The sequence below is a fragment of the Tenrec ecaudatus genome, chromosome 18 (assembly GCF_050624435.1).
Source record: "Tenrec ecaudatus isolate mTenEca1 chromosome 18, mTenEca1.hap1, whole genome shotgun sequence".
NCBI lineage: Eukaryota > Metazoa > Chordata > Mammalia > Afrosoricida > Tenrecidae > Tenrec > Tenrec ecaudatus.
This window is the reverse complement of record NC_134547.1, coordinates 13,832,210-13,842,120: the sequence shown is the minus strand read 5'-3', so window position 1 is coordinate 13,842,120 and position 9,911 is coordinate 13,832,210. Positions and strand designations below refer to the sequence as shown.

The following is a 9,911-nucleotide window of genomic DNA, read 5'->3' as shown; positions in this document are numbered from 1 at the left end:
GTTTGGCTTTGTTGGTCACTACAGCTGCGATGTGGAGCCCACTCTGTGCTGGGCGCTCTCACAGCCTTGGGGCTTCTGCCGGGGGCAGCGTGGGGTGGGGGTTCGGCTGCTGAGGTCTACATCTACCTGCTGCCCTAGCTCATCCAGGGGAAACTTGGATCTGGGTTCAGGGAGCCTGGGCAGGTAATGGTGCGGTGCAGCGAGGGTACAGTTGGATGAATGATCAAGGACACCTGGAAAGTGCCCATAACATTCAATAGTCCAATCCTATCAAGAATATTTGTGCAATCATTACCACAATCAAGTTTAGAACTTTTTTCTTTCTTTCTTGTACTCTTTGTTAATAGCTCCTCATTCTCCTCGAATGTCTCCTTTCCATACCTCCAAGGAGCATTCATCCAGTTACTGTCTTTATCGATTTACCCACTCTGGATTTTATATACCGAAAAACATATAAAAACAAAGAAACAATCAAGCAGAGAAAAACTTCAAAGGAAAAGAAAGCTGAAAATATTAGATGCCAGATCAAAATGGGTCAAAGGGGAGGTCAAATGATAAGATGTTAAATTTTAACCTGGCTACATCTGCCACAATCCACTTTCCATTGCATTCTACATGAGAGCAAGGCAGTTGACATCCCTGTTCTATGTTCAGAGGGAATTCACTGGTTGCTTAATCCACGTGTATTTCCCCTTCGCCTTTTTTTTTTTAATTGGGAGCTTGTACAATTCTTTTTTTTTCCCTGAGAAATGCAAACTTTATTAGGCACAGAGTGACATGTAGGCAAAATTACAAAATAGCCACTGGGATTCCTCTCAAAGTGGACGCCAGCATTCCAAAGGAATGGCAAAGGGGGTGTTTGTTCTCTGCCATCTCCTTTCAGGGCTGCATTCGGATGGCACCATCTAGTCGAATGACTTCTCCATTGAGAAATGGGTTCTCAATTATGGCCTGGACCAGATGAGCATACTCATAGGGTCTCCCAGTCGGCTGGGGAAGGGCACCTGGCTGGCCAAGAAGTTGCGTACCTTGTCTGGGAGGCTAGTCAGCAGTGGAGTGCCAAACAGACCTGGAGCAATGGTCATCACCCGTATGCCTATGGGAGCCAGATCCCGAGCAATAGGCAGTGTCATGCCTACTATGCCGCCCTTAGAAGCAGAGTATGCAGCCTGTCCAACCTGGCCATCAAAGGCTGCAACACCAGCAGTATTGATGATGACTCCACGTTGGCCTCCTTGGTCTGGTTCATTCTGGCCCATTTCTTGGGCCACTCAGCGGATCATTTTGAAGGTACCTATGAGGTTTACACTGAGAACTTGTTGGAAGTCCTCCAAGCTATGTACCTGGCCTCTCTTTAAGTTGTATGTTTTGATGGCCACGGCAATGCCTGCACAGTTGACTGCAACATCCACATGGCCAAACTTTGCTTTTGCTACAGCCAGGGCTGCTTGCACGTCCTTCTCTGAGGTCACATCGACAGGGGCGAAGACACAGCTCTTCCCTAATTTCTTGGCCTGGGCCTCTCCATCCGAGTTGGGCAGGTCCAGAAGCACAGCAGAGGCTCCCTGGCCCACCAGTCGCATCGCCGTGGCTAAGCCTAGACCCGAGGCTCCTCCAGTTATCACTGAAACCAGGCCCTTCACACTCCGACACGCAGCAGCCATTTTGCTCAAAGCCTTCTCACAAGCAGCTCTCGCTTGTACAATTCTTATCATAATCCATCCATCCATCCATCGTGTCAAGCACATCAGTACATCTGTTGCCATCATCATTCTTCAAACATTTGCTTTCTACTTGAGCCCTTGATATCAGCTCCCCATTTTCCCCTCCCTCTCCCTGCCCCTTCTCTCATGAACCCTTGATAATTTATAAATTATTATTTTGTCATATCTTATACTGTCTGATGACTCCCTTCACCCACTTTTCTCTTGTCCACCCCCCAGGAAGGAGGTTATATGTAGCTCCCTGTAATCAGTTCCCTCTTTCTACCCCACCATCCCTCCAACCTCCAGATATTGCCACTCTCAGTCCTCAAGGGATCATCCACCCTGGATTCCCTGTGTTTCCAGTTCCTATCTGTACCACTGTACATCCTCTGGTCTAGCCAGATTTGTAAGGTAGAATTGGGATCATGCTATTAGGGGGAGGAAGCATTTAAGAACTAGAGGAAAGTCGTATGTTTCATTATTGTTACCCTGCACCCTGACTGGCTCATCTCCTCTCCATGACCCTTCTGTAAGGGGATGTCCAGTTGCCTACACATGGGCTTTGAGTCTCCACTCTGCACTCACCCTCATTTACAATGATAGGATTTTTTTTGTTCTTTGATGCCTGATACCTGTTTCCTTTGACACTTCGTGGTCACACAGACTGGTGTGTTTCTTCCATGTGGGCTTTATTTCTTCTCAGCTAGATGGCCGCATGTTTATCTTTAAGCCTTTAAGACCCAAGATGCTATATTTTTGTTAGCTAGGCATCATCAGATTTCTTCACCACATTTGCCTATGCACACATTTGTCTTCAGGGATCGTGTTGGGAAGGTGTGCATCATGGAATGCCAATTTAATAGAACAAAGTGTTCTTGCATTGAGTAAGTACTTGAGTGGAGGCCCAATGCGATCTGCTGCCTTAATACTAAACGTATAAATATATGCACATAGATCTGTTTCACAACATCCTATATAAATATATGTACATATGTGCACGCTTATATTTAGACCTCTATAAATACTCTTTCCTCCTAGTTCTGTCATCTATTTCCTTTTACTTTCCTCTTGCTCAGCCTTCATTTGGGTTTCAATAATTTCTCTCGGTTACATTATCCTTGCTAAATTCCTACCAGGCCTCTCACACCATCCTTGTCACTAATTTTGGGTCACTTATTGCTCCCTTGTCCCTGGGTTGGTCAACATCACCTTTCCCTTGCCTCCCTTTCTCCCCTGACCCCCTGGACCCATCGGTCTAGTTGTTTTCTCCTCCAGACTGTTCATCCAGCCTAACTGATGTAGATAGAGCTGCAGAGAGAATTATACGCATCAAAAAACAAAGCATAGTAAGACAAACCAACAAAAAAGAATGCAACAATAAAAAAGAAAACCAATGACCCAGAGAAGAATACATTAATGAAAGAAAAAATTTTAAAAATGTAAAAAGAAAGAAAAGCCTATGTATACATCAAGGTCTGGATTTTGACCTCTATGCGTGTCTTCCAGTCAAGTCCGATGGGGTACCACTCCCTCAGGGGCTCCCTGCTCTGATCCGTCTGTTGTTTTGACATGCACAACTTTAGTGTTTTGCCTCAGTGAGGGGGGTCAGACTGGGCCAATCCTGACACTGAGTCTAGGTCCATGGGTCAGCGAGGGACGTCGTATTTTATAGTGGGATCAGCCATATGGTCGGTCCACTCTGTGCACTGGCTGGTCAGAACAGGGATATCGTCCTCCAAGCCTTATGGTCAAGGATGTGCTCCACTCTCTCTTCCTCCCCATTCATTTGCTCCCATGTGCTCTGATCAGACATGTCCCTCTCCCCACCTGCAGCTTCAGTGTCGTCCACTAAATTCTTTGGGGGCCAGGGGAAACTGTCCACGTGGCTGGTATGGGGGGCCTAGCCCTCAGGCCCCTCCACTGGCTCCCCTTTCCATGCCGGCATGCTTCATTGGCATTCCGGAACACCGGATTTAAGTCTGGTCCGTTTTTCCTTGTGGAGACAAAAACAGTACCCTCCCCTTGGGTGTGTCAGTGGCCTATCACCCTGCCACACATCTCTCTCTTTTTTTCTTTCCTCCCACCTCCCCTCCTTTTCAGTTGGCTACCATATGTATCCCTGGATTTGGTCTGACCCCTGCCATACTACCTGACCCTCACCCCTGGAGTGTTGTACACAGTAACTTTTTCCTTGTGCCCCCTTTGCATTTTTATTTTCTCTTTCTTTCTTCTTTTTTAATAAACTTACTTGACCTTTTGTGCTTGGCTTACTTTGCTTAGCATCATTTCCTCCAGTTCTTCCCATGTGGCAATATACTTCATGCGTCCATCACTGCTTTTTAGCGATGCGTAGTACTGCACTGTATGCATGTACCACAGTTTTTAAATCCATTCGTCTGCTGATGGAACTTTGGGTTGTTTCCAACTCCTTGCAATTGTGAACTGTGCCGCAATGAACATTGGAGCACAGATGTCTGGCAGTGATTTTTTCTTGCCTCTTCTGGGTATGTGCCCAGTAGGGGGATTGCTGGGTCGTATGGTAACTCAATTTCCATCTGTTTGAGAAATCGCCAAATCAATTTCCATAGGGGTTGTACATACCTACAGGTGCATCAGGAGTGGTTGAGAGTTCCTATTGCACCACAGCCCCTCCAATACTTGTTGATTTCTGATTTTTTGAATTGGTCTATCTCTGAGGGTGTTAGGTGGTATCTCATAGTTGTTTTGATTTGCATTTCTCTTATGGCTAATGATTGGGAACATTTTCTCATCTGTTTATTGGCCATTCGGATTTCAGACTCTGTGAAACTTCTGTTCAGCTCCTTTGCATACCTCCTCAGGGGTCAGATAGTTTTTCTCTTATTGTAAGCTTGCAAAGCATTGTAGATTTTAGTAATAAGCCCTTTGTCTGATGTGTCATTGTTAAAGATGTTTTCCAAGTCGGTGGGCTCTCTTACTATTATTCTCTTGGTGAATTCTTGTGATGTACACAGGTGTCTTATCTTCAGTATATCCCACTTGTCTATTTGTGACTCCTCTGTATTGGGATCCTTTCTTATTTCTGATAGCCTATGTATTCCTGTGCCAAGGTTCTCAGGTTTGTCCCAATTCCCTCATTAATGGACCTAATTGTTTGGGGTTTCATCTCAAGGTCTGTGATCCACCTTGAGCTTATTCTTGTGCATGGAGTGAGGTAAGGGTCTTGCTTCATTTTTTCTGCAGGTAGATATGCATTTTCCCAGCTCCATTTATTGAAGAGGCCATCTGCTTCTCATTTGATATTTTTGGGGACCTTATCAAAGATCAGTTGCCTGTATGCTGATGCTTTTATTTCTGGGCCTTCAGCTCTTTTCCATTGGTCTGAATATCTGTCATTATGTCAGTACCACACTGTTTTGACTCCTGTGGTCGTATAATATGTGCTAAAGTCAGGTAGAGCAAGCCCTCCCACTTTTTCCTTCTTCTTGAGGAGTTCTCTGCTAATTCCAGGCTTGTTCACCCTCTATATGGAGTTGGGAATCAATTTTTCCAATTCTTTGAAAAAGGATGGTGGTATTTATATCGGGATAGCCTTGAACTTATATAGTGCCTTGGACAGAACTGACATCTTTAGTATATTGAGTCTGCCAATCCATGAGCATGGGATGTCCTTCTATATGTTGAGGTCACTCTTGGTTTCTTGTAGTAGTGTTTTATAATTTTCCTCATACAGATCTTTCATTTTAAAAGTCAAGTATATCCCTAGATATTTCAATTTGTGCTTGGCTATTGTAAATGGCACTACCCTTTTACTTGTCTCTTCTGTGATCTTGTCTGATGTGTAGAGCAGTCCGATAGACTTCTGTTTGTTGATCTGGTATCCTGCCACTCTGCCATACTCCTCTATTGCTTCCAACACTCCACCTGTGGAGTTTAGGGGATTTTCAATGTATAGAATCATATCGTCTGTGAATAATGATAATTTTGCATCTTCCTTCCCCAGATGAATGCCTTTGAGTCTTTCCCTTGCTTTACATTGTTAGCTAGGACCTCCAGTACAATATTAAATAAGAGTGGGGACAAGGGGCATCATTGTCTAGTCCCCCTTTCCAGTAGAATTATTTTTGTCTTTTCTCCATTAACTACCACATTGGCTGTTGGTTTTTCATATATAGCTTGTATAATATTGAGCAATTTCCTTTCAATTCCTATCTTCTTGAGTGTCTTAAACAGGAATGCATGTGGGATGTTGTAAAATGTTTTTTCTGCATCTATTGAAATTATCATGTGGTTCTTATAATTTTTCTTGTGAATGTGGTGAATAACACTGGTTATCTTTCATTTGTTGAACTATCCCTGCATCCCTGGTATGAATGCCACTTGGTCACGGTGACTTATTTTTTCAATATGCTTCTGTATTCTATTGGCCAGGATTTAAAAAAATCATTTTATTGGTAGGATTTTTAAAAGGATTTTTTGCATCAATGTTCATTAGGGATATTGGTCTGTAGTTCTCAATTCTTGTGGGATTTTTGCCTGCTTTGGGTATCAGAGTTATAGTAGCTTCATAGAAAGAGTTTGGGAGTTTTCTGTCGTTTTCTATGTTCTGGAAGAGTTTGTGTAGAATTGGTGTCAGTTCTTCCCTGAGTGCTTGGAAAATTCTCCTGTGAAGCCATCTGGCCCAGGGGATATTTTGGTTAGTAACCCCTTAATAACCGTGTCTATTTCTTCCATTGGTGTGGGTCTGTTGCGGTTCTGGACATCCATCTGGGGTAGTCTAGGGAGGGATTGTGTTTCCAAATATTTGTCCATGTCTTCCAAATTATTTAATTCGTTAGAGCATAGGCTTTCATAGTACTGTGTAATTATCCTTTTGATTTCATTAGGGTCCATTGTAATCTCCCCTGTTTCATCCCTCATCCTTGCAACTGTTGTTCGTTCCTTCCTTTCTTTGGTTAGATTTGCCAGCGGTCTATCAATTCTGTTAATTCTTTCAAAGAAACAACTTTTAGCTCCAATATTTTTTCCCATAGTTTTCTTGTTTCCCCCCCTTTGCTCTTTAAAAAACACTGACACAACATTAAATGGAACAAAAGGAGAATCAAATAAGATGCTACATTTTTGTGTGCCCATTTTCTGATTGGATTATTAGTGTTTTTCTTATGGGGGCAATGGTTCTCAATGTTCCTCATACTGCAACCCTTCTAATACAGTTCCTCATGTTGTGGTGACACCCCCCCCCCAAGCATAAAATTATTTTTGTTGCTACTTCATCACTGTAATTTTGCTACTGTTATGAATCGGGTGACCACGTGAAAGGGTCGTTTGACGCACAGATTGAGAACTGTGGTTTTTGAGGTGTTACAGTTTTCTGTAAATTTGAAATTAACCCTTCATCTGATATTCATTGGCAAATATTCTGCCCAAATTTGTGGGTTGTCTTTTTAATATTTTGTTGAAGTATTTTGATGTACATAATTGTTATATTTTAAAACAACTTCAATTCTCTAGTTTGTCTTCTGTCGTGTGTGTTTTTTTTTCATTATATTTGTTAGTGTATATATGCCTGGAATTGGGGCACTTCACTTTGTCTGTCTTTTTCATTGATTATCACTATAGTTCTTTTTTTTTATTAATCATTTTATTGGGGGCTCGTACAACTCTTATCACAATGCATACATCCATCCATTGTGTCAAGCACCTTTGTACATTTGTTGCCATTATCCTTTTCAAAACATTTTCTTTCAACTTGTGTCCTTGGTATCAGCTCCTTATTTCCCCCCTACCTTCCTACTCCCCTCTTCCTCATGAACCCTTGATAATTTATAAATTATTATTTTGTCATATCTTACACTGTCCGAAATCTCCCTTCACCCACTTTTCTATTGTCCATGCCCCAGGGAGAAGGCTATATGTAGATCCATGAAATCGTTTGTCCCTTTCCACCCCACCCTACCTCCACCCCCCAAGTTTTGCCACTCTCAGCACTATTCCAGAAGGTATAATCTGTCCTGGATTTCCAGTGTTTCCAAGCTGTACCAGTGCACATCCTCTGGTCTAGCCAGACTTGCAAGTTAGAATTGGGATCATGATAGTGTGTGTGGGGGGTGGGGGTGGGGGTGGGGGTTGGGGAGGAAGCATTTTGGAACTAGAGGAAAGTTGTATTTTTCCTTGTTGCTACATCGCACCCTGTCTGGTTTGTCTCCTCCCTGAGACCCATCTGCAAGGGGATCTCCAGTGGAGATGGCCGCTTGTTTCCCTTCAAGCCTTTAAGACCCCAGACGCTTTATCTTTTGATAGCTGGGCACCATCAGATCACTATAGTTCTGATGTTTAAATTTAGGTCTTTCTTCATCATGATTTTGTTTTCGTATATGGTATGAAGAATGGGTGCTATTTTGTTCTTTTGCAGGTGAGAATCTATTAATTTTTGTGTTTTGAATAGCAGTTAACATATACATATGCACAACAAAACCACCAGTTTCACCATTTACACATGTCCAATTTATATCTCCTGGTATCTTTTGAGAGTCATTTAATGTTTTTAGATGGGCTTTTCTAGTGCCAGGTTTCTGTGGCCTAACTGCAGTCTGATCCACTACTGTTCCTAAGTAAGTATTGAGAGGTAAACTGAGGCATGAGGACAAAGAAAGAAAGAAAACGTTAAGAGGCTGTAACAGCTCCTTATTGGAAAAGAAAAGAAGCTCCCGGATGAGGTTCTGTGGGCGAGCAAGTAGCCCGGGGAAGTCTCACCCAGCAGCAGGGCATGCAGGTCTTTAAAGGAGCGGTGAAGAATGTTGGAAATGTCTGGCAATTAGCAAAAGGTGTCTGGCCACTCTGAGAATTGTTTGTTGACTTCTTGCGGTGTCTCTTGTACCCAGAGAATCTGGTCTTCCTGGTGTTGGCTGTCCTATCTGGCACAATCTGTTCTGGCTTGCTTTCGGTCCTGTGGGGGTGTTCAGCCCTTGCTGTCCCTCTCCCATCCAGACAATTATGAGGGCTTGTTGTCTGAATTTTGTCAGGAGCAATTATTCACCCTGCCTGTGAGAGGGCCTCTCTGGTGTCAATCTAACTTTTTTGTAGCATTTCAGTATTAGGTGCAGCTATGAAGACCTCATCCATGTAGTGGATGATCTACGCCTCAGAAAAAATAGCTCCCTGACTGGTTCAAGAACTTTGCCTATAAAAACATTGACACATTTTGGTGGTGTTCATCATGCCCCGAGTAAAGGTTTTTATGAAAATCCTTTTGTTGGGGGCCCTATTGTTTAAATTGGGGCTGGTGAAAGCAAATGTATCACGGTCAGCAGGGTATAAATGAATAGTGTAAAAACAATCTTTCAAATCAATGACTATGAGAGAACCTCCTTTTGGGGATTGGCCCATGCAAGCAGAGGCCTGGTTGGAGGGCCCCAATGGGCTATATGATCAAATGAATGGCTCTAAAATCTAAAATTTATGCCAGTTACCAGATTTCTTCTTAATTACAAGTATAGGGGAATTCCAATAGCTGACAGTTTTTCAGTTACGACTTCTCTTAGCAGCTCTTTAACTAATTCATGCAAATCCTGCAATTTCACTATGATAAGGAACCGCTGGTCCACCCTTATCAGTTGAATGGTCGCTCAAGACAGTTGAATGGGTGCAAGTCTTATGACAGAGGTCCTGATTAAAAGCTGTGATTTTTCCTCTTTTTTAAAAAACTATTTTTATTGGCGGAATCCATACATCCATCCATTGTGACAAGCACATTTGTACATATGTTTCTCCCATCATTTTCAAAATATTTTCTTTATACTTGAGCCCTTGGTATTAGCTCACTCCCACCCCCGCACCTAAAAGCTGTGAATTTTCTAATGTATAATAATTATATTTAAGAGCAGCCAAATTGGCCTCCCTTTATGCCCCATTTAACATATCAAGTTGAAACCAGGGGTAGTCAGCGTGTGTATAACCGTCATTAAACTTGGCTGCACTTCAGGATCTGTACACTGTGTGATCTTTTTATTTTACACTAGATACCTCCTCCTACTCCCTCCACATTGGAATAAGGAGGCCATTTTAAAATTAGCTGCCGAATGTATGGATATAAGAGATGTGAGAGCCCCCAATAGGAGTATTTTTTTTTAATTAGTGGCCATGCCCTAGACCACTGTCAACAGCTCATAACTGTGGCCTTAGCTCCAGAATCTAAAAGTCTTTAAACTTTTCTCCCCCAATTTCTAA

General features: G+C 42.7%; 1 pseudogene; it reads right to left on the bottom strand.

The window, feature by feature from the left end:
* Positions 1–856: 856 nt before the first annotated feature.
* LOC142431547 (3-hydroxyacyl-CoA dehydrogenase type-2 pseudogene) lies at positions 857–1,685 on the bottom strand (annotated as a pseudogene).
* Between the last annotated feature and the right edge of the window lie 8,226 nt (positions 1,686–9,911).